The sequence below is a fragment of the Euphorbia lathyris genome, chromosome 7, assembly GCF_963576675.1.
Source record: "Euphorbia lathyris chromosome 7, ddEupLath1.1, whole genome shotgun sequence".
NCBI lineage: Eukaryota > Viridiplantae > Streptophyta > Magnoliopsida > Malpighiales > Euphorbiaceae > Euphorbia > Euphorbia lathyris.
The window spans coordinates 38717334-38739930 of NC_088916.1; the positions used below are offsets into that span (position 1 = coordinate 38717334).

The following is a 22597-nucleotide window of genomic DNA, read 5'->3' on the forward strand; positions in this document are numbered from 1 at the left end:
ATGGTCGACCCAATCCAAGTGGAAACCACCATAGTGGACATTCTGGGAGTAACCGGGCACACCATCCAAACAAAGGCCAGGTAACATTAGATTGTGAGTTAGCAGATGAAGATCAAATTTGGAAAGGAGATCTGGAATTTTCCATCCTAGATGGTCAGTTAGCTTACAATATCATCCTTGGGCAACCCTTTATCTCCGAAGCTGCAGCCCTGATCTCCATACGCCACTTAACTCTTTACATCCCCACGGCCAAGGGAGGTGTAATGATCAGAGGAAGCCAAAAAGTGGCTCAGGAGACGTATTCAGCATCGTTAATGATTCGCCTACAGTCTAAAGATGAAGACAAGGAAGAACTTGTCACAATGGCCTTGGGTGAAACAGAGATGTACCTCATGGCGGATGAAAAACAGGTACGGATGGCTAAAGGGCTAAAGGGAGAAATTAAGGAAGCTATCACCAAGGTTCTCCATGAGTCAGAAGATGTCTTTGCATGGAAAGATGAGATTCTTCCCAGGATTAGTCCAGATGTGATCACTCACAAACTCAACAATGACAAAGACGCGGTACCGGTGGCACAAAAACGAAGAAATCATGGCCCTGAGAGGCAGAAGGTGATAGAAGAGGAGATCACCAAGCTCAAATGGGCGGATACCATCGAAGAGGTACTTTATACACAGTGGCTGGCGAATGTGGTTCTAGTCAAGAAAGCAGGCGGATCATACCGCATGTGTATTAACTTCACAAATCTCAACAAAGCTTGTCCCAAAGACAACTACCCCCTGCCATGTATTGATATCCTAGTAGATGGAACCGCGGGACACGCCATGTACTCCTTCACCGACGTGAAGTCGAGTTATCACCAGATCCCAATGCAGCCTTCGGATAGAATCAAAACTTCATTCGTGACTCACCAAGCCACCTATTGCTTCAAAGTCATGCCCTTTGGGCTTAAGAACGCGGGTGCAACCTATCAACGGATGATGAACAAAATATTCGATGGAAGCAAAGGTGATAACTTTTCTGTTTATGTGGACGATATGATCATCAAAAGTACCACTGTAGAAAAGCATGCGGAGGATATAAAGGAGGTACTGGGCGTACTCCGGCACCACAATATTAAATTGAACCCGGAGAAATGTACTTTTGGAGCAATATATAGAAAGTTCTTGGGATTCATGATTAGCCAGAAAGGAGTAAACCCAAACCCTGACAAGATCAAAGCAGTCTTGGAGATGAAAGCGCCATAGAATATTAGGGAAGTGCAACGTCTTAACGGGCGTATCGTAGCCTTGGGCAGGTTTATCTCATGTTCAGCCCGACGATGCCAACGCTTTTATGAAGTAATCAAGAAGCAAAAGGCGTTTGAATGGAGCGAGCATTGTGAGAAAGCCTTCCAGGGGATCGAACGGTTTCTCACGGAACCACCCCTAATGAGTCGACCCTTAAAAGGTGAGAATATCTACATATATGTCTCAGTTACAGATAAAGCCGTTTGCACGGTCATGATAAGGGAAGAAGAGGGCCAGCAATATCCTATCTATTACGTGAGCAAAGTATTAAAGGATGCTGAGACCCGATATTCCAAACTGGATAAAATGGCACTGGCCGTCGTCACCACGTCGATACGCCTCAGGCCATACTTTCAAGCTCATACTATCATAGTTCGTACAAGTATACCAATGAGGAAAGTGTTGCAAAAGCCAGAAACTTCAGGAAGGTTGATGGAATGGGCAATCCGTCTAGGAGAGTTCGATGTTCGTTATGAAAGCCGATCAGCCCTGAAAAGTCAAGTCTTGGCAGACTTTGTGAATGAATTCACTGAAGAGGGAATGAATCTCCCCAAATCCAAAGTTGAGGAATGGACAATGTACACCGATGGGGCTTCTTCGACGGAAGGTGCAGGTATAGGCATCGTGATCAAAGGTCCCCAATTTAAAGTGTTAAAAGATTCAAGACATTCAGGTGTGAAAACAAAATTGGCATCCTTCAGTAACAATTGGGTCATAGGCCTGGCAATTTTAGAAAAATCCTTAATAAAGCGTCCATAAAAACCAGCATGTCCTAAAAAACTCCTAACTGCTTTGACACTAGAAGGGGGAGGTAGTTTTTCAATGACCTCAATTTTTGCAGGGTCTACCTCAATCCCTTTCCGTGATACCTTATGCCCTAAAACTATACACTCAGTGACCATAAACTGACACATTTCCCAGTTTAGGACTAGGTCAGTTTCCTCACATCTTTGCAGCATTAATCCCAAGTTATGCAAACAGCTATCAAAAGTAGTACCAAAAATAGAAAAATCATCCATAAAGACCTCCATGAATTTTTCTATCATATCAGAAAATATAGTTGGCATACACCTTTGAAACGTAGCAGGTGCATTGCATAACCCAAAGGGCATCCGTCTATATGCAAATGTCCCAAAAGGGCAAGTGAAAGTGGTATTTTCTTGATCGTCATGATCCACTGATATTTGCATGTAGCCCGAATACCCATCCACACAACAGAAGAAAAACTTACCTACCATGCATCCAAGCATTTGATCAATGAATGGAAGAGGGAAATGATCCTTCCTGGTGGCATCGTTCAATTTCCTGTAGTCCACACACATTCGCCACCCGGTAGTTTTTCGCACCGAAATTAGTTCATTCTTCTCATTCAATGTCACTGTTGTGCCCCCATTCTTCGGCACCATATGCACGGGACTCACCCACTGGCTGTCAGAGATTGGATAGATCATCCCTGCATCAAGCAACTTAATTACCTCAGCCTTCACTACTTCCTTCGTTTTTGGGTTGAGTCTTCTCTGTGGTTGAGCAGTCGGCTTCACCTTATCCTCCATATAGATCCAGTGTTCACAGAAAGACGGGCTGATTCCCTTGATGTCAGACATCTGCCATCCAAATGCTCCCTTGTGCTTCCTCAGCACCTCCACCAAGCTATCTTCCTCAAGACCTGTAAGTTCAGCAGAAATAATTACAGGTAAATGTAAAAGAGGTGCTAAGAACACGTATTTTAAATGGGCAGGTAAGGGTTTGAGATCGAGGGTTGGTGGTTCTTCAATCGAGGTCTTAGGCCTTGTCTTAGTTTCTCTGTCCAGGAGTTCGTCATGTCGGGCCCAATGACAACCCTCTTTACCTTCTACCTCGGTCTCCAAATCCAATGGCTCCTCATCCAGTTCAATACTCAGATTCCGTTCTTCAGTTTCCTGGAAAACATTCTCAACCAAAGAGTCAGTTATACTCAAAAAAATTACAACATTCATCATTAACAGGAAATTTCATAGATTTTAAAATGTTGAATTAAACTTCCTCGTTTTGAAGCCTGAGAATCAGTTTGCCTCCCTCAACATCAATCAGTGTTCGTCCAGTGGCGAGAAAAGGCCTCCCTAACAAAATCAGGACTTGATCATCTTCTTCAATGTCCATGATCACGAAGTCAGCTGGGAAGATGAACTGACCCACCTTGACCAAAAGGTCTTCCACCACTCCAACCGGACGCCTTATAGACCTATCAGCCAACTGAATTGTGACTGACGTAGGTTTTGGGTTTCCCATTCCTAATTTCCTGTAAACAGACAACGGTATAAGATTTATGCTTGCATCAAGATCACATAAAGCAAGTTTAAAATGAACCTTGCCTATTGTACAGGGAATGCTAAAACTACCAGGATCTTTAGATTTTTTAGGTAACGGATTTGTTAGCATGGCAGAACATTCCTGGCTTAGCATTACAGTCTCATAATCTCCTAATTTTCTCTTTTTAGAGATCAGTTCTTTTAAACATTTTCCATACATAGGCATATTCTCAAGAAGTTCAAGAAACAGAAGGTTAATCTCTATTTTCTTAAACACATTTAACATTTTGGAATAATCCTTGTCTAACTTAGCTCTCCTAGAAGTAGGATAAGGCAAGGTAACCTGTGTTGGTGGTACAACAGTGTCAGTAATCGAAGTTGGATCAGAAACACTTACCTGTGGAGCAGACGGGGTAGACGAGATATTACCAAGTATGGGGTCTAAAGCCTCGTCTCGCTGAGGCACCAAATTTGGTGCACTTACCTGTGTTCTGCTCCTAAGCGTGATTGCGCGTGCTTCCTCTTCTACCAATTCATTGACCTGTGTTTGAAGTCTTTGGCAGAAAGCTTCATTGTGTGCCAACCTACCTTCTATGGCACTCAGGATCTCTATTAGGACATCTATACTTCTCTCCAATTCAGTCTCAGAACCTGAACCTCGGTATATGTCCTGCTGCCAATGCGTGCTATTTGACCCATACTATTTCAGATAATGGATTTGTTCAAGTACCATCGGGCACTCCACGCTCTTGTGCCCTCCGCTGCAAACTTCACAGCTTGCTACTGGTTCTGGTGATTTCAGGTGAGTCCCTAGCAGATCCACTTTTTTTGTAAGTGCTGCTATCTGAGGATTTGATTCTGAAGATGTTCCAGGGAACTCCTCGGCTGTTGTACCTCTCCTCGGAGCCGGCTTCTCAACTTGCCAACATGCACTCCGCTCAGCTAATTCTTTCACCAGATTGTACGCTTGACTGCAGTCTTGTTGAATAGATTTCCTCCCGCTGCTGCATCTAGAAAAGCGCGGCTGACAAGAGATATTCCTGAATAGAATATGTCAACAAGCTGGTACCGCTGGTAACCATGGTGGGGGCACCGTCTTAACAACTTCTGGAACCTCTCCCAGGCTAGATGTAGGTTCTCGCTGTCGGACTGCCTAAATGAGGTGATTTCGCTTCTGAATTGTGCAGTCTTCGATGGAGGGAAGTACTTTTCTAGGAACGTTGATACTGTAGTGTCCCAGTCAGTGAGAGAGCCTGGCTCGATGGATTGTAGCCATTCTGCAGCTTCTTCTTTCAAAGAAAATCTGAACAGCTTCTGAAAGATTTGTTCAGATGTGACGTCTTCGCACTTGAAGGTGCCGTAATATTCCACGAATTTGTCAAGATGTGAGTTAGGATCTTCGTAGTAATCCCCACCGAACTGTCCCGAGTTCTGAATCATCTGAATCATTACTGGTCTGATTTCAAATGACGTTGCTGTTATTGCCGGATCGAGGATGTCAGAGGTGCTTGTAGGCCGTTTTGCCTTCAACAACTCCATGACCGAAAGATCTTCGGCCATTGTGTCCTCCTTTTATGTCCTGCAAGAACAATTTCAGCTTAAGAATCAAGATGCAATGACGAGTGATCTATAGATCCTCGGTTCTAGGAATTCCAAACAATTATATAAACCTTTCACCAAGAGTAAACTAGTTATAAACAAAAATAGTCCCCGACAACGGTGCCAAAAACTTGATGCTCGTAAAGTAAATAGCAATAAATAGGACAAGTGTATCCTATCGTAGCAAGTAGTATAGTGCTTAAGCATAAGATCGAACCACAAAGACTACTTGTCACAACTAGTCGGTCTAAGGAAAAGAATGTAATTGTTCGGAAGGTTGAATATAATGTTGAGTGATTAAAGAGATATATTTTGAAAATAAGAGATAGAAGCTATTGAAGGGGTAGGATTCAAATTAATTGATGAAGCAATCTAAGATGGGGATGCTCTTAATTGGATTCCAAGTATAATTTACTGGGATTCAGTTGTATATCCTAAGGATAATTGACGGTAACCACCTAATTACCCACATGAATATGCCCAATCGCATGTAGTCTATTCACATGTCATCGGTTGACGGCTTGATTAGGCATATAACCTAGGGCATGCAAAACATTAGGTTCTGTGGTGATTGAGGCTAAAGTCGTAGCCCAGCCACTAAACTACACTCCTAGTGGTCTCTAGCGAGGTTAGATTATGCTAATTCGGATTAGATAGTTCCTTGGTCAGGTAACTATCTATCTGCAATCCTGTATTTGTCAGATTCTAGGCATTAGGTTCAGTAATTTCAAGGTAGCTGATCATCATCGAATCTCATTCTAGCAACGATCCTATTTCTGATAAATCTAACATTAAGCATGCATAATCTAATCAATTGGAAGTAACTCCATACACTAAATCCCTAATCATACATGGTCAAGCAATCAATCTCATCCCCATCCCAGATAGGATGGGGGTTAGTTCATAATTAAACTAACCAAATAATCAAAACACAATTCATCAACAAGAGTCACCATTAATTGAAACAAGCAAGAGTAAAAGACAAATTAAGGAATTAGAAATATAAAACCCGATTTTGTCTGATTCTGATTACAAACGGGGAGAGAAGTCTCCTCTACCAATCTTCGAGAAGTAAAAAAAACAATTACAATGGAAGCAAATCAATTGATAAAAGCTGATACAAGGAAAGAGAAAAAGGGGAAAAAGAACTAGGAACAATTTAGAAAAAGAAGCCAACCCTAACAAAGGAGGCATAATGTTCTATTTATAGTGCTAGGTGTTTTAGGGGGGTATTTTGGACATTTTCAGGCCAAGATTCGCGCCCTGGAGGTGAGAAAACGCTGGGAAATTGCTTCCCAGCATCTCATCTCGTCGAGACAAGAGGTGTCTCGACGAGACGAAAAGGTGTCTCGACGAGACACTGGGCGTCTCGTCGAGACACCACTCGATGGTTCCCTTTTGGGAACCATCGGCCTGCCTCGTCTCGTCGAGACAGGCTATGTCTCGACGAGACAGGCGCTGAAAAGTGGCAGCTCTCTCTCCGAAAGTTATCTGTTTCGGTCCCTAGGCTTCCGGAACTTGCTGTAATGGTCCCCGAACTGTTCGGACATGCTCCAAAAGGCACGAGTCTGGTTCGAAAATGCTCAAATTGTTGGTGTGCCCTAGTTCATAGGCATTGGTTCTTATAAAATGTATTTGTGTCACATTAATAAAGGCATTAATCTAGTTCATTTATATCTTGTCCTATAATATGAATAGAGAATCCATTGATTGATAATCGTAAAACCATATCCCAAGTCTATTCTATCATGGGAATGATTAGGACCACAGACTTGTATATTCGACGACTGTATGGTAGTAATTGATACTAGCCATAGCACTTGATAAGTCAGTTGTGAATATGGGTACATGTTGTATACATGTGACTGGATCGATCCGCCTGAGAAAACTACATGGTGGTTGTGTCATTAGTTTTCTTAAGTAGGTCTCTAACTGTCTTCAGACCAGATTTCATTATAATATCAATGTGGGATCCGGTTCACTTTGACATACGCCTAACAGGTCTGTGACAGGATGCCAAATACGAGTATGATTGGGTGAACAGGTGAACACATTGGTATTGATAGTGAAATGATGGAATTACCACTCACATAATAGTGAGATGATATCACAGGCCACTAGATAAGTGAGATTGATAAGTGTGTGGCCACACCCAGATAAGTAGTTTACTTATCTGATTCATTAATCTACTTAAGATCAAGAAATATCATAAACATCAGAGAGGATGACAGCTGCCATGCCTCTAGTTTATAATATCGATATCAAATGGTAAAAGACATTAAGAGATAACTATAGGGTCTCTGCATCTTTAGACTGCTGAAATTCTGTCTTGGTTAGGGGCAGTAACGGTTTGCTAGAACCCACTTACTATCTGTGGACCGTGAGCCCACTGCTAGCTAAGGACAGTCCCATAGGATCGTGTACATCGAACATCTGAGTTAGAACTTATAGAACGGTACATTGGAGAGATGAAATTAATTGATTGATTGACAGTAAAATGTCAAGGTAATTAATTAGTGGTTAATTAATTGATTAATTGATGTTTTGCATCAAGATAATTAATTAATGGTTTTAGTGTTGAGTATTTAATTGATTAATTAGTTTGCAGGATGCAATTAATGAAATTGCATTCGGTGAATAATTAATTAAACAGATACGTCAATTTATTAATTAGTGTTATTTATTTAATTGGGGTAATTAAATTTAATCTAATCATAATTAATTGTATAGAATAAATACTATTGGTATTTATTTATGTAATTAGATTAGAATTGGATTACTTTTGTAATTAACCAATTAACCCTAAACCTAATTGGTTTAGGAATAAATACACTATATATAAAATTGAAACCTAATAACGTAATGACTATTAATATAATAATTCGGCCAACATATTGTTTTTTGGGAGCAGTATTGAGTTCGGCCACATTCATATGGAAAGTGGAGGAAGCTTTGGCAAATTTCAAAATCTCTCCCGTTGTTCTTCCGTTCTTCGGCTAGCACCGGTTTTAGTTCGATAGCTGTTCGTGCACCTGACTACGGAGATCTTACTACCTTATGGATTCTTCAGCCGTCTCTAGAAGAGACAGTCCGGGTATGTTTATATCCTTAAATGGATCAAAAGGTTTTATTCAATCAATGGTTAACGGACAAAGATCAAGCTATAAGGGATTAGAAATAAATTTTAAACCGCAATTCCGTTGCGCTACAGTTGATTAACTGGCTTTAATCCCTAACAGTGGTATCAGAGCTATGGTTTAGTCCGTTTTGATTGATTGAAAAATTAATATGATTTGGTTTTATTATTTTTTCAAATCAATTTTTTGAAATTTCCTATTAAATTCCTCGTGTAGAAATTGATCTAGGAAGTTTTCAATTTTAATTTCTGTCTGTATTTTGTTTTTGTTTGGTTCTGAAATTATTTTAAATAATTTAAATTAATTTAAAAAAAAATACAGCAGCGTTTTTTTTTTGTTAAACAAAGAAGAAAAAAAAATAGTTCCGGACACCGAACAGCAGTCACGGGACTGCTGTCCGCGAACAGCAGCCCCGCGGCTGCTGTTGGGCGGACAGCAGCCACGGGGCTGCTATCCGCGGACAGCAACTCCGTTACTGTCTCGGGTCCGTTTTTGGGTCTAAATTTAGTATAAATTTAGATTATAGAGACTGATTTTAATTTTAAATTTTTCACGGGTAATATTAATAAAATCAGGGCCCTAATACCGTTTAATTTATTAAACGTGTTTTGAATGAAAATTAATTGGTATTAAAACGTTTTTGATTGGCATGCATATTTAATTTTAATCGAATTGATAATTTATGTAAAATTGAATATGGTTAATTTGTGAAATTGGCCCAATAGACCGTGACACCGGTTTAAATTGGGAGGGCTAAATTTTAGATATGTGACGACCCTAAAATTCAGTGGGAGCAAAATTTTAATTTTGCATACAAATGGATGTTAACCGTTTGGGCCTTTATGGGCCTTAGTCACATATCGAATTGATAATTTGTGTAAAATTGAATATGGTTAATTTGTGAAATTGGCCCAATAGACCGTGACACCGGTTTAAATTGGGAGGGCTAAATTTTAGATATGTGACGACCCTAAAATTCAGTGGGAGCAAAATTTTAATTTTGCATACAAATGGATGTTAACCGTTTGGGCCTTTATGGGCCTTAGTCACATATGGTAAAATTGGTGATTTCACCCTAAGTAACTAGGCTTAACTTTATTAGATGATTTTGGAATGCCATGATCATGCATTATATTTATATGTTTTACCGTGCAGCAATGTGTTATAGAGTTCTATGGGCCCTAAATTAAAGTCGGTTTGTAATTTAATTTATTTTGGGAAATATGACATGCGTGCCATTCTTTCATTAATGTAATTTTAGAATAGGTTCTATTCATAAATTGTAATTGGTCGTGAAGAAGCCCAGATGGTCCAAGCCCATGGTGGGAACCCAAGGAGACTTGAAGCAAGCCCGTGAAGATTAGATAGTATATCTAGTTTCACTAGGATGTATTATAAGGCTCATAGAGTCTCTATGTTTATTTTGATTATACAATTGCTTAGTATAACATGAAATATAAGTAGCAACGATCACCAGATCATCACCCGTGATAATTATATGTTAAAGCCGTATCACTTAATTAATCCGGATAATGAAATATTGAGTCACTTAAAAGTGCTTTCCAGATTCACACCTCTTCCTCCCAGGTAATGCTACAGTGTATGACGTGCCCTAGCAGGTATGCTATTGTAATTAGTGGGCCGTCGAGGGTTAGGATACTTCGGTATGGCTAACGCGTGTATAGTGGTTGGACTCAACGTGGGTAGCATTAGCTCAGAGAGGGTCCTAAGCACAGATGGGCTAAGTGTCACAAAGCCCATCAAACCAAGAGTCCTTGTGGAGGATTGGATAGTCTATCCTACCAAATCGTCAATGGTCGACGGCGGAGCCCTAGCTCGGTTGATTATTGATGGATTGTGGATCTTGGTCAAGACAACCAAATAAATATCACCAATAACGAATTAAAATGGATTATTAATTTGATCTTTAGCTTAAGCCCTTTATTCTAACTCTAATGTAATTTTTTCCACGTAGATTAAACTCCACATCAAAATTACACGAAAAGAAAATTAAATGGCTGCAACAAGCAACAACTCACTCAGACCACTCCTGGAAAAGGAAAAGCTTTCAGGGACTAATTTCCTTGACTGGTCCAGGAACTTGCAAATAGTTCTTAGACACGAGTCGAAGGAATATGTGCTGACTGCTGCCTTACCAGCAGCTCGTCCTACAGGTCGGGGCGTAACCGCTGATCAAATGGCGGAGTACGACCGACATGTTAAGGATGATAGAGATGTGTCATGCATTATGCTGGGTACCATGGTTCCTGATCTTCGGAAACAGTTCATGGAGCAGCACGCCTTTGAGATCATGGATCAACTCAAAAGGATGTTCCAAGATCAAGCTCGTCAGGAAATATACTTGACAACAAAGGCGCTATGCAGCACTACGATGCAAGCCGGGACTTCTGTTAGCACACATGTGCTAAAGTTGAAGGGTTTTATTGACACATTATCAAGGCTTGGCTCACTAGTACCTGCACAACTAGCAGTCGACATCATTCTTGGATCACTTTCGGCATCCTACAATCAGTTTATCATGCACTACCACATGCAGGGCGTTGATAAGTCTGTAGTAGAATTGCATGGCATGTTGAAACTTGCTGAGCAATCCTGCAAGAGGACTCCAGAAGTGTTGCTGGTTAACAAAGGGAACGTACCTAAGGGAAAGGCCAAGTCCAAGTCTAAAGCGAAGGCCCAAAAGGCCAAGCCCAAGGCTAGGAAGGCGGCAGCTTCTAAAGGTAGGTTGGCCTCAGCAGATGATATCTGTCATGAGTGTAATGAGAAGGGACACTGGAAAAATGCGTGTCCAAAGCTAAGGGAGAAACAGAAGAACGAAGCTTCTGGTTCAGGTATTTATGTTGTTGAATTTAATCTGGCTATTTCTACATCTTGGGTTGTAAACACTAGATGTGGTACTCACATTTGCTCAAATGTGCAGGGACAAAGAAATAGGAGATTGCTGGGATCTGGTGAAGTGGATCTTCGAGTCGACAATGGTGCTCATGTAAAGGCCTTAAAGATCGAAGATTATTCTTAGAGATACCTAGTGGATTAGTTTTAGAAATTAGAAATTGCCATCTTGTACCTGCAATGCGCAGGAATATTATTTCAGTTTCTATGTTGGATATTTATGGTTTTAATTTTAATATTGGACGTGGTATGATTTCTATACATCGTGGCAATATTGTTTATGAAACCGCATTTCTAGAAAATGGTTTGTATATCCTTGATCTAAAACTTAGTGAATCAATCTATAACATAAAGGCTAAAAGGATTAAGACTAATGAACTAAATCCTACATATATTTGGCACTGTCGTCTTAGCCACAAAAATGAGAAACGCATAACTAGGCTTCACTCTAGTGGATCGCTAGGGTCATTTGACATGCAGTCTTATGACACGTGTGAATCTTGTTTAAGAGGGAAGATGAAAAAGGCGACTTTCACCAAAACCGGTGTAAGGGCCACGGAGCTGTTGGAGCTGATACACTCAGATGTATGCGGTCCAATGAGCACCAGTGCTAGATCTGTTTTTCTGTACTTTGTTACCTTCACAGATGACTATAGCCGGTATGGGTATGTGTATCTGATGAAACATAAATCTGAAACTCTTCTGAGATTCAAAGATTTCAAAATGAAGTAGAAAATCAACTTGGCAAGAAAGTAAAAGCGCTCCGGTCTGATAGAGGGGGCGAATACTTGAGCCAAGAGTTTGTCTCATTCTTGAGAGAGTGTGGGATTATATCCCAACTCACTCCTCCTGGTACACCCCAATGGAATGGAGTGTCAGAAAGGAGGAATAGGACCCTGCTCGACATGGTCCGCTCAATGATGAGTCAAGTTTCTCTCCCTATCTCCTTTTGGGGATTTGCTTTGGAAACTGCTACTCATATAATTAACAATACACCAAGTAAGGCAGTCGAAGGAACATCATATGAATTATGGACGGGCCGAAAGCCCAACGTTTCCTTCATAAAGATTTAGGGCTTTGATGCACATGTCAAGAAATTAATAAGTGGCAAACTAGAGTCCAGATCTGTTAAATGCCAATTCGTGGGTTACCCTAGGGAAACTAAGGGTTATTACTTCTACAACCCATAAAACATTCGTGGCTAGGTTTGCAATCTTTTTGGAAAAGGAATTCCTTTCCAAAGTAGACAATGGGAGTGATATTGATCTCGTTGAGATTCAAGACTCGCAAACTCCTGCAGCTTATGTTGAGGATGCTTTGGGAACCGATATAGATCCTCAAAACATTGAGGAGGCTAAACCAGTTATACAGGTGGTGTTTCAAGTAGATTCATACAGAATTCTGATGAACCCTGTGTGTATATGAAATTCAGTGGGAGCATATCCACTTTCCTAATATTGTATGTCGATGACATACTACTCATTGGAGGCAATATATTAACACTGCAAGATCAAGTAGTGGTTGAGTAAATGCTTCACAATGAAAGACTTAGGAGAAGCCGATTAAGATCTACAAGGTTAGATCCAACCGACTTCTAGGCTTGAGTCAGGCATCGTACATAGACAAGAATCCATCATGTACTCTATGTTATGTACAAGGCCAAATGTTGCGTGTTGCACCAAATATGACTAGTCGGTGCCAGTCAGATCCCGATAAGGAACACTGGAAGATAGTCAAAGCAATCCTGAAGTACCTCAACCGTACCAAAGATGTTTTTCTTAGTATTTGATGAGTAAGAGGAATGGCAATATCAGGTTACACTGACCGAGGTTTTAAGGATGATAACCAGTCAGATACTGGGTATGGATTTCTCCTGAATGGCGATGCCATTAGTTGGAGATCCTTAAAGTAGCCAACCATTGCCGATTCTATGACGGAAGCTAAGTACATCGTTGCATGCGATGATGCAGAGGAAGAAGTTTGGATTAAGAAGTTCATAACTGATTTAGGAGTAGGTCAAACTCTCCTAAGACCAGTTGATGTTTTCTGTGACAATAATGGGACAATATCACAAGCACTGGATCCCATGTCACACAAGAGATCCAAATGCGTACTTAGATAGTAACACCTTACCCGGTGACATTACATTGTAGAGGGTTGACAATGAGAACAATGTCACTGATCAGTTTACCAAGGCAATTTGTAGTAATAGATCTATAGTGTTTAGGGCAATACCCGCTTGGAACTAGTTCAAGTGGGAGACTATTGGTGTGCCGTAGTTCATAGGCATTGGTTCTTATAAAATATATTTGTGTCACATTAATAAAGGCATTAATCTAGTTCATTTATATCTTGTGCTATAATATGAATAGAGAATCCATTGATTGATAATCGTAAAACCATATCCCAAGTCTATTCTATCATGGGAATGATTAGGACCACAGACTTGTATATTCGACGACTGTATGGTAGTAATTGATACTAGCCATAGCACTTGATAAGTCAGTTGTGAATATGGGTACATGTTGTATACATGTGACTGGATCGATCCGCCTGAGAAAACTACATGGTGGTTGTGTCATTAGTTTTCTTAAGTAGGTCTCTAACTGTCTTCAGACCAGATTTCATTATAATATCAATGTGGGATCCGGTTCACTTTGACATACGCCTAACAGGTCTGTGACAGGATGCCAAATACGAGTATGATTGGGTGAACAGGTGAACACATTGGTATTGATAGTGAAGTGATGGAATTACCACTCACATAATAGTGAGATGATATCACAGGCCACTAGATAAGTGAGATTGATAAGTGTGTGGCCACACCCAGATAAGTAGTTTACTTATCTGATTCATTAATCTACTTAAGATCAAGAAATATCATAAACATCAGAGAGGATGACAGCGGCCATGCCTCTAGTTTATAATATCGATATCAAATGGTAAAAGACATTAAGAGATAACTATAGGGTCTCTGCATCTTTAGACTCCTGAAATTCTGTCTTGGTTAAGGGCAGTAACGGTTTGCTAGAACCCACTTACTGTCTGTGGACCGTGAGCCCACTGCTAGCTAAGGACAGTCCCATAGGATCGTGCACATCGAACATCTGAGTTAGAACTTATAGAACGGTACATTGGAGAGATGAAATTAATTGATTGATTGACAGTAAAATGTCAAGGTAATTAATTAGTGGTTAATTAATTGATTAATTGATGTTTTGCATCAAGATAATTAATTAATGGTTTTAGTGTTGAGTATTTAATTGATTAATTAGTTTGCAGGATGCAATTAATGAAATTGCATTCGGTGAATAATTAATTAAATAGATACGTCAATTTATTAATTAGTGTTATTTATTTAATTGGGATAATTAAATTTAATCTAATCATAATTAATTGTATAGAATAAATACTATTGGTATTTATTTATGTAATTAGATTAGAATTGAATTACTTTTATAATTAACCAATTAACCCTAAACCTAATTGGTTTAGGAATAAATACACTGTATATAAAATTGAAACCTAATAACCTAATGACTATTCATATAATAATTCGGCCAACATATTGTTTTTTGGGAGCAGTATTGAGTTCGGCCACATTCATATGGAAAGTGGAGGAAGCTTTGGCAAATTTCAAAATCTCTTCCGTTGTTCTTCCGTTCTTCGGCTAGCACCGGTTTTAGCTCGATAGCTGTTCGTGCACCTGACTACGGAGATCTTACTACCTTGTGGATTCTTCAACCGTCTCTAGAAGAGACAGTCCGGGTATGTTTATATCCTTAAACGGATCAAAAGGTTTTATTCAATCAATGGTTAACGGACAAAGATCAAGCTATAAGGGATTAGAAATAAATTTTAAACTGCAATTCCGCTGCGCTACAGTTGATTAACTGGCTTTAATCCCTAACACAAATAGCCCTAGAAACACCTGAAAATACAGAAAAAGCCATAAATAACGGAAATTACTAATTTTAACTAAAAGACAACAAAATGATACTGAAATTGAAAGGAAGTAAAGCCAAAAGCAAACTAAAAGAAGTCTAAAAACCCTATACAAATAGGAGCTATCAGTAATCAATGCTGTCGGTATACCAATCTTCTAACGGTTCCTGAATATACCAAAAATGCATAACAATTGTTAAAAAAGTCAGAAAAAAAAATTCAAAATCTAAAATTTTATTACGTTCCGGCCTGTTTTTAAGGGGGGCATGCCACCCGTTTTACCCCAGGGAGGAACGGGCAACGCATGCTGCCCGTCCCACAGGCGGAATGGGTGGTGCACGCTGCCTATCCCACAGGCCGAACGGAATGTTCATCCGTTCGGCCCGTGGCATGGGCAGCGTGCGCTACCTGTTCAGGCAAAACACAACGAAAAAAATTAAAATTTACAGATTTCGGTAATTTTTTTAGTTGTAGGATTGTACCATTACCTCGTGTTTGAAATCGGCCACGTTCGGAATGCTCGGATCCATTTTCGTAAAAGTCCAATTTTTTGCTCGGGTGAGAGAGGGAGATAGAGGATTTTGAGTTTTTGGATAGAAAAAATGAAAAGGGCGGAAATGTCCAAGAGGGGGCGGTAATAAATAATTTAGGGGTGGTATTTAGCAAAACTCATAATATATTGAGGATTTATCAAATATGACAGAGTTTCATCTATTGAAATGATGATGAATGTTTAAAATTTTAGCAATATTGCTTAACTTTTTTTCAGTGTTATTAGGCTCGGAATGGACCAGTCGAACCGGGAACCAATAGGCATTTGTTCCGAACCATTTACTTATAAACTAGCTAAGATTCTTATTTCTTTTCTATGTGGGATGAGAATGCATAATTTCCTTTTATCTTATTCCAAACCATTTCAAATGGTTCACTTTGAGCAACAATTTCTCATTTATCACTTGTCCGTTTTAAGTAGACCCGACAATGCGGCAGACGACCCGATGACACGACACGAACACGACATGCTTTTTTAGTGTTAGTGTTTAGGGCTTTATGTCACGACACGAAAGTTGACACGATACGAAATGACACGTTAATTTTCGTGTCATTTTCGTGTCAACCCGAAAACACAAAACTGACCCAAAATTTAATTAAAGAAATTAAAAAAATTAAAAATTATGATAAACTAGGTTAAAAATAGACATGACTTTTCTTATTTATTAAAGTATAAATATAAAGAGTATAAAAAAACCCTATCTTATCTTATTATCTTAACTTATTAGGTTTTAATTTTTCAAATTATGAATTTGAAGTAAAGTTCAAAATATTTGGAATGACAGGTCGGGTCGTGTTGAGTAGGTCAGGTCGTGTTAGCAGGTCAGGTCGTGTCAATTTAATTGGTTGGGTAAAAAATTCGTGTCATATCATGTTTACCGTGTCAAGAGCAGGTCGTGTTCGTGTTCTGATTTTGTGACACGAAAAGTTTTCGTGTCGTGTTCGTGTTACAGGTTTTGACACGAACCCGAAATCTGACACGACACGAACACGAAAATTGTCAGGTCTAGTTTTAAGTTTATATAGCATAGAATACGTTGACATATTTCAAGTTATTCTAAACTCCATTTATTCATTATATATTGAAGCCCCAAGTTGACAAAAAAAAATAACAAACCAAAAGTTGTTTAGAATTTGTTTTGGATATATTTTTTTTTTGGTAGGAACAAGAAAATAAAAACAAACAAACAAAAACTAACCCGGGATCAGCCTTGGAAAGCTGACCCCCACCATATCATCTAGAAGGATCGAGGAAAGAAAGGCCGGAGGAGAAGAATAAGTAGTGACTCCCCAATTTCCTCCATGACCAGCAGCCGCTAGACGATCCGCCACCCTGTTTTGCTCCCTAAAGATATGGCAGAAAGAGATAGACGCAAAAGCATGGCAGAGCCTCTTAATCCCATTAATCAGATTCTTGCTATTCAAACCAATAGCTATATTATTTGAGATTAATCTGATAGCTTCCTGATTGTCAGATTCAACAACCAGATTAACTATCCCCAAACTCTTGGCCATAGTGAGACCAGAATAAATACCCCATAATTCATCCAAAAAGGAAGAACCTATGCCAAGATTATGCGAGAAACCAGAAATCCAAGCACCCCCATCATCTCTCAAGACTCCACCTGCAGCATTATTACCATTGGCAAGACAAGATCCATCCGTATTAAGCTTCATCATACCTTATCGAGGTCTTCTCCAAAAAAGAAGGTGAATATCCTTTCTTTGAATATAACTATCAAGAGAGTCTTCCTTAAAACTATTAATAACATGATAAAACTTTTTAGCAAAAAAGTCCACCAAGTTATGGATATTAACAGAATTAGATTCAAAAATCTCCTTATTTCTCCAATCCCAGATTTGGTGACAGACAATAGAAAAGAAGATTTCACCATGCTCCAGATTAGTTAGCAACTTCCCACTCACTCCATCCTCAAACCACTCAAGATTGGAATAAGAGAAGAACATATCAATCATATGACTAGGGAGAATTTTCCTCCAAACAGCTTTGCTTTTCTCACAATACCTAAGAGCATGACAAATGGTTTCTTCATTCCCTCTACATCTGCTACAATCACCAGATTCCACCAGATGACGCCTCCTTCTATCAGAATTAGTAAGCAGTCTGTTTTTAACCCCAAGCCACAAGAAACTTCTAACTTTATAGGGCACTTTCATTGACCATAACAACTTCCAAATGTCTGAATGAGACTCTTCATCGCTGTTACTAAAAGCCTCAAAGGCAGACTTACAAGTATAAGCGCTATTATTGGTAGAAGCCCAACAATAATTATCCTTATCCTCTTCCATGCTACTAATCTTTACTCTAATTTTGAGGAGAGTATCCAAGCTAAAGAAAGCCTCAAATTTAGACCAAATCCAATCACCATTAGCATTTAATCAGATTCTTGCTATTCAAACCAATAGCTATATTATTTGAGATTAATCTGATAGCTTCCTGATTGTCAGATTCAACAACCAGATTAACTATCCCCAAACTCTTGGCCATAGTGAGACCAGAATAAATACCCCATAATTCAGCCAAAAAGGAAGAACCTATGCCAAGATTATGCGAGAAACCAGAAATCCAAGCACCCCCATCATCTCTCAAGACTCCACCTGCAGCATTATTACCATTGGCAAGACAAGATCCATCCGTATTAAGCTTCATCATACCTTATCGAGGTCTTCTCCAAAAAAGAAGGTGAATATCCTTTCTTTGAATATAACTATCAAGAGAGTCTTCCTTAAAACTATTAATAACATGATAAAACTTTTTAGAAAAAAGTCCACCAAGTTATGGATATTAACAAAATTAGATTCAAAAATCTCCTTATTTCTCCAATCCCAGATTTGGTGACAGACAATAGAAAAGAAGATTTCACCATGCTCCAGATTAGTTAGCAACTTCCCACTCACTCCATCCTCAAACCACTCAAGATTGGAATAAGAGAAGAACATATCAATCATATGACTAGGGGGAATTTTCCTCCAAACAGCTTTGCTTTTCTCACAATACCTAAGAGCATGACAAATGGTTTCTTCATTCCCTCTACATCTGCTACAATCTCCAGATTCCACCAGATGACGCCTCCTTCTATCAGAATTAGTAAGCAGTCTGTTTTTAACCCCAAGCCACAAGAAACTTCTAACTTTATAGGGCACTTTCATTGACCATAACAACTTCCAAATGTCTGAATGAGACTCTTCATCGCTGTTACTAAAAGCCTCAAAGGCAGACTTACAAGTATAAGCGCTATTATTGGTAGAAGCCCAACAATAATTATCCTTATCCTCTTCCATGCTACTAATCTTTACTCCTCTAATTCTGAGGAGAGTATCCAAGCTAAAGAAAGCCTCAAATTTAGACCAAATCCAATCACCATTAGCATTTAATCAGATTCTTGCTATTCAAACCAATAGCTATATTATTTGAGATTAATCTGATAGCTTCCTGATTGTCAGATTCAACAACCAGATTAACTATCCCCAAACTCTTGGCCATAGTGAGACCAGAATAAATACCCCATAATTCAGCCAAAAAGGAAGAACCTATGCCAAGATTATGCGAGAAACCAGAAATCCAAGCACCCCCATCATCTCTCAAGACTCCACCTGCAGCATTATTACCATTGGCAAGACAAGATCCATCCGTATTAAGCTTCATCATACCTTATCGAGGTCTTCTCCAAAAAAGAAGGTGAATATCCTTTCTTTGAATATAACTATCAAGAGAGTCTTCCTTAAAACTATTAATAACATGATAAAACTTTTTAGCAAAAAAGTCCACCAAGTTATGGATATTAACAGAATTAGATTCAAAAATCTCCTTATTTCTCCAATCCCAGATTTGGTGACAGACAATAGAAAAGAAGATTTCACCATGCTCTAGATTAGTTAGCAACTTCCCACTCACTCCATCCTCAAACCACTCAAGATTGGAATAAGAGAAGAACATATCAATCATATGACTAAGGAGAATTTTCCTCCAAACAGCTTTGCTTTTCTCACAATACCTAAGAGCATGACAAATGGTTTCTTCATTCCCTCTACATCTGCTACAATCACCAGATTCCACCAGATGACGCCTCCTTCTATCAGAATTAGTAAGCAGTCTGTTTTTAACCCCAAGCCACAAGAAACTTCTAACTTTATAGGGCACTTTCATTGACCATAACAACTTCCAAATGTCTGAATGAGACTCTTCATCGCTGTTACTAAAAGCCTCAAAGGCAGACTTACAAGTATAAGCGCTATTATTGGTAGAAGCCCAACAATAATTATCCTTATCCTCTTCCATGCTACTAATCTTTACTCCTCTAATTCTGAGGAGAGTATCCAAGCTAAAGAAAGCCTCAAATTTAGACCAAATCCAATCACCATCAGCATTCACCACATCAGCAATCTTCCAGTTATGAAAATTATCAGGGGGAAGGGAACTACAAATTTCTAACAGAGGCTTGTCACCAATCCACTTATCATACCAGAAACTGATAGTCTTACCATTACCCACATCCCAACCAATCCCAGAAGAAAATTCAGAAAAAATAGAACTAAGGCCTTTCCAGAGAAAAGAACAATTAATAACTCTCTCTTTCGGCCCTCCAAAAATCTTATCTTTTCTATACTTTCCACAAAGTAAGCGAACCCAAAGCGCCGAAGGATTTTGCCACATTCTCCAAAGAAGCTTCATCAATAAAACTTTATTATTATCTTTAGCTTTCCTAACTCCCAGACCCCCTCTATCTCTAGGCTTACAAACCTCCTTCCACGGAACAAGATGAATCTTCTTACTATCTCCTGAGTTCCCCCACAGAAACCGGCGATTAATTTTATCCAGATCATTGAGGACCGGCTCCGGCAATCTACAAGCTTGCATAATATGGTTAGGAACCGCACAATTAACTGACTTAATAAGAGTAAGGCGCCCCACAAGAGATAAAGACTTAGCTTTCCAATTAGCACATTTACTAGAAGTTTTATCCAGAATCTCTTTAAAAGAAGCTTTAGAGACTCTATCACTATGGAGAGGAACCCCAAGATAATTACCAAAAGAATTTGTTAAAGGAATACCCGAAATATCACTCAACTTCTTGCAAATTCCTGTACTCATATTCTTAGAACAAAGCATTCTAGACTTCTGAATATTAATTCTTTGACAAGAGGCTTCACAAAAACAATTAATAATTTTCATAATCTCCCCCATTTGGTCCTCATTCCCTTCCACAAAAATCATAACATCATCAGCAAAAAATAAGTGAGTAATAGCAGGACAGAATCTGTTAATAGATACTGGATGAAAAGTCCTATTATCATTAGCCTCCTGGATAAGGTGAGTTAATCTCTCCATAGCTATAACAAAAAGAAAGGGGCTCATAGGATCACCTTGCCTAATACCCCTGGATGAGGATAATTCCTCAGACATGTCCCCATTTATCAAAACCTGAAAAGTAGGAGAAGAAATGCAAACCTCAATTAACCTTCTCCAGCTTTCCGGGATACCAGCTCTTTCAAGACTCTCAAGTAAAAACCTCCAGTTAAAACGATCATAAGCTTTCTCCATATCCAGTTTCAGAGCCACAATACCTTTTCTACCCTTCTTGATTTTCATAGAATGAACCATTTCCTGGGCGATAACAACATTATCCATCATTTGTCTACCAGGAACAAAACTACCTTGGTTCTGACTAATAATATCAGGAAGAATACCATGGAGTCTGTTAGCCACCATTTTGGTAATAGTTTTATAGATAACATTACAAAGGCTAATAGGTCTCATCTGTAAAAAAGAAGAAGGTTTTTCAACTTTGGGGATCAGAACAAGCAGGGTCTTATTCACAAGCCTAATATTATCAGGGTTAATAAAAACTCCTTCGATAAACTTATAAAAACCTTCCTTCACAGTATCCCAATGCTTATGATAGAAACCAGCAGGAATGCCATCAATCCCTAGAGCTTTAGTGGCCCCCATGCTAAAAATAGCATAATCAATCTCCTCTTTTTTAAACGGATGGAAGGCTTTTAGAAAATTATCCTCCTCAATCCTGGGATAAGTTGTCGTAGACTGAGCTTTACTTAGATCAATAGTCTCTTCTCTGAATAAATCTTTGTTTTGGATATTTATAATTTATAAAAATAATTTTAAATTAATTATATATATAAATATTATTTATTTATTATGTCATCCGGTTCGACCAATCCGAGTTATCCCGTCCGACCAAGTGACATATGGCCCAACTATAAATCCTGTTTTATCTCCGATCCAGTTCTTATAACATTGCTTTTTTAATATAAAAAAATGATTTAGTTGCTTACTATTGGTCCATTTTATGATATCACTTATAATTAAAATAAATTATATATAAAGTAATAATTTATGGGGTCATAGTGTCAACTTTTAAAGTTGCCAAGTATTTTTTAACAAAAATTATAAAAAAAAATGATGTGAATGAGTTAAGAAATAAAATATTATATTTTAGTATGATGTGTTAAGTTTTGACAATTTTTATAGCAACTTTTATCAGAGATTCTCACTCCTCAAATCATTAAGAGTCAATTATATATGTTATTTTTAGAGAGTGGACTAAGAATCTCCTGAAGATACTCTAAAGTTTATAAATTAGAAGTCTAAAAGAAGTATAAGCTATATATTATTTAAGGTTTAAAATTTATGAATTGTAGTCTAGAATTTTTAAATTACGGTATAAGAACATATTTTATTTGTAATATATAGAACCTAGTGACATATCATTTTGATAGTATAAATTAATTGTTAATCATTTATTTTTTTTATAGAAATTATTTTGTATAAAACAAATTTTATGATAGCTAAACTTTTTAAAGGAATTTACCTAAATTCTAAAAAATAACACTT

At 38.5% G+C, this 22597-nt stretch overlaps 1 non-coding gene across 1 annotated transcript; it reads left to right on the forward strand.

Moving 5' to 3' along the window:
- Positions 1-4652: 4652 nt before the first annotated feature.
- LOC136201738 (small nucleolar RNA R71) lies at positions 4653-4759 on the forward strand. Its single transcript, XR_010674079.1, has one exon. It is a non-coding gene; the product is annotated as a small nucleolar RNA R71 (small nucleolar RNA).
- The last annotated feature ends 17838 nt before the right edge of the window (positions 4760-22597 follow it).